The sequence below is a fragment of the Abrus precatorius genome, unplaced genomic scaffold (genome assembly GCF_003935025.1).
Source record: "Abrus precatorius isolate BTA unplaced genomic scaffold, Abrus_2018 Scaffold9, whole genome shotgun sequence".
Classification (NCBI taxonomy): Eukaryota; Viridiplantae; Streptophyta; class Magnoliopsida; order Fabales; family Fabaceae; genus Abrus; species Abrus precatorius.
The window spans coordinates 7,701,517-7,705,205 of record NW_020874439.1 but is presented as its reverse complement, the minus strand read 5'-3'; positions in this window follow the sequence as shown (position 1 = coordinate 7,705,205).

Here is a 3,689-nt window from a genome sequence, read left to right as displayed (position 1 = left end):
TACCCACCAATGACTAAGTGACACTAGTCTTTCCCATGCCAACCCTCTATCATCGCTAGGTCTTCAGAATCCAGCTCGTCATTTGAGCTAAGGTACAGATCACTAGAATCGGCAGTGACCTGAGTACCCGTAATCTGCTCGATCGTCCATCGCGATGGTATTCTGGAATGGTCGTGATCATGGTACGTGACCAGATACGTTACTGTTGTTGGGGTTCTTTTAGTGCTAGAAAAGATATAAATACAGAGAGTATGATGGATTCGATGCACAGACAAATCAAAAGGGATACTAAAAGCTAATTCCAACTCCATCATAACTACCTCACTAGGTATTTCACTATCATAAACAAGAATTTTAAAGTAACTAAGTCTCTGGTACTCGCCAAATACATTATTTACATTATTTATTACTGAACTATCTACTACTCTCATTCCCTCTATGGGTGCTGTTATTTGGATTCCCTGAAATGGTTAGGTAAGGATGAGTCTCTACATTCATTACCAAGCATACATACACAGAGAATTCAATAATACAGATAAAACATTCAACATGCATCATATAACAATTCAGTTATGCATCCAAATTATGTTTATCTCTATTTATTCTTTCGATACTCATTTCCATATTCAATTCCATTCTCAATTACACTGTCATTTCCACTACCTCTGGGATCCGTCGAGGTCTTCCTTAGCATAGATAGTTGTTGGATAGCCGCAGCTACACGGATACAACGTGTACCGACCCGACCCTTTTTAGCAAAAGCATGGTCAGGAGTATTAGTCAGGAAATAAGTGTGAGGCCTATGGTGCTCCTACTCTCATTTGTGTTGCGCAATTCAAGAGGAGCATCCACCACCCTCATTTCCCCAAGACTTCTTAGTCTTCTCCATCTTCCATACTCCAGTGTACCTCTGAACTATCTATACTTGTCCTTATCATATTCCTTTTTATCTGTATTTTCGCATTTCATCTCTATATTTTCCATTCTGTGTTTACTAATATATTATTCACACCTTTATCTCTCTATTTTACTCTAGTTTCATTATTATATCATACATCATTCAATCATTGCCGAGAGTTAGTCCCCTCAGACTCAGTCCACCACATACATGCATATACACTCAAATCAATGATCATACACTTCATCAAACACTACAAAACATGCTTCAAACATAACAAAAACACATTCTCATCCAAAATACACTCAAAATCATGCATTTCATCACAATCTTTTCATGAATACAAACATAACACTCTATTGGTAACAAAATAGAGCTCTCTTTACCTTAAAATGAAGGTTTAGTAAAAGGTTTTTGCTCAAAACGTGAGATTCTTCCTAAATATCACAAGAGACCTCATTTAGAGAAGGAGAATCAAGAAAATAACCAAAGGAATGGAGAACCAAGCTTCAAAAACTTACCAAAGAACAAGGAAAATGAAGTTCTAAGCTTTAATCAGATAAGAGTTGGGGTTTTTCAAGGATTTGCTGAGAAAATGAGGAAAGAAGTCAGAGGGAACGTATGGGAGTCATGACTTGGATTATAATCCAAGTTTCTTAACTTGGAAACCCTTAAATACCCCTCAACTCGCGATATTCTCGCTATAGCGACGAATTCTAGCTATAGCGAGACTTTCTCTCGCTACAGCGAAAAAATCAGACAAAATTGCACTTTACTGTTTGTCATTCTAGCTACAGCGAGAGCATTCTCGCTACAGTGAGAAGATTCTAGCTATAGCGAGAGAGCACCAGAATGTCTGTTTTTAGATGCTGATTTCTCGCTACAGCGAAAAATCTTGCAACTCACACATCTAAAACTCTCCTAATTTCAAGCAACATGCATTAACAACTCACATCAAGTATAAAATTAATAATTAATAAAGTAGGGATGTTACAGAAAGAATAGAACTTACAGATGTGAAAAAGACAAAAAAAAAATCAACTTTGTTAGTGTATAGAAGATGTGAAGTATATATTAGAGAGCGGTTTAATGCTAACTGCTCTCAAAAGTATGCATTAAAGAGCGGTTCAATGCTAACCACTCTAAAAAATGTATATCAGAGAGCAATTCTCTATGAATCACTCTTAGAAGTATACATTAGAGAGTGGTTCAACATTAACCGTTTTCTACTAATCACTATCTAAGTTAACGTTCCAAAAGCTTATTTTTGCTATAGTGGTAATGGTACTCTTCAAGAAGAGATTTATGTGGAGCAACCATAAGACTTCATAAGCCAAGATAATGAAGGCAAAGTACTAAGACTGAAAAAGGCCCTATATCGATTGAAGCAAGTTCCATGAGCATGATACCGTAAAATCGATAAATACTTTATGGATCAATGATTCAAAAGGAGAAAAAGTGAGCCAACTTTATACACCAAGTTTCAAGGTCAGTATGACATACTCATAACCTCCTTGCATGTAGATGATCTTATCTACACAGGTAACAATATGGAGATGATAACTAATTTTAAACAAGATATGATGAAAACCTTTGAAATGAGCAACCTTAACTTGAAAAGAACTACTTCCTTGGAATAGAGGTTAAAACAAAAGAAAGAAGTTATATTTTTCTCACAAAAGAAATATGCTAAAGCACTGCTTATAAAATTCAAGATGAATAACTGTAAGACTGTTGGCACTCCACTAGTGACAAATGAGAAATTGAAGAAAAATAATGGAGCATCAGAAGCTGATGCATCACACTACAAAAGTTTGATTGGAAGCTTACTATATCTCAAAATCACACTGCCAGACATAATGTATGTTGTAAGTCTTCTTTCAAGATTCATGCAAAGTCCAAGGCAAATTCACTTTGGAATAGTAAAAAGAATCTTAGGATATTTACTAGGCACTAAGAAGTATGGTATATAGTACCAAACCATGTGTAATTCAAAGCTACTTAGCTATACCGATAGTGATTGGGCAAGATCGTTCGATGACATAAAGAGCACATCTAGTTATGCCTTTTCATTAGGATCAAGAACAATCTCTTGGGGTTCGAAGAAGCAAGCAACATTAGCACAATCAACAACAAAAGCAAAATATGTGGCAACTACTGAAACTACAATTCAATGATATAGTTGTGAAAAATACTTGAAAAAATGAGAGAAAAACAAAATGAGTCTACTACAATCTGTTGCAACAACAAATCAGCTATAGCAATAACAAAGTATTGAGTGCATCATAGCATAACAAAAACACATAGCAATCAAATATCACTTCATTAAGAAAGCAAAAGGAACTAAAGCAATCAAGCTCGAGAACTGAAGAACTGAATATGAAGTTATAGACATTTTTACTAAAGCATTAGCAAGACCAAAATTTGAACAACTATGCTTGGAGTTATAGAAATTTGCATCAAGGAGGAGTATTAGAAAATGATACAAATTTCTAGAATTGTCTAGAACAATATTAAGAATAATCTAGGAAAAAACTATTTGTATCTTCTATTTACAAGATAATCTTAGATATCACAGTTCTCGAATATTATAAATATTATAATATTAAACCATCTAAATATGATGGTGGAGGATGCCTACAAATAGGCATGCTAGGTTATTGTAAATACTAAGAAGTAAGCAAACTATCAATGCTCCATCTTTTGAGTGTTTTAATCAAACTTCTTCAACTATTATTTTTCAACTATTCCAATTAACATATTACAACTATCTTACTCATCACCTACATTA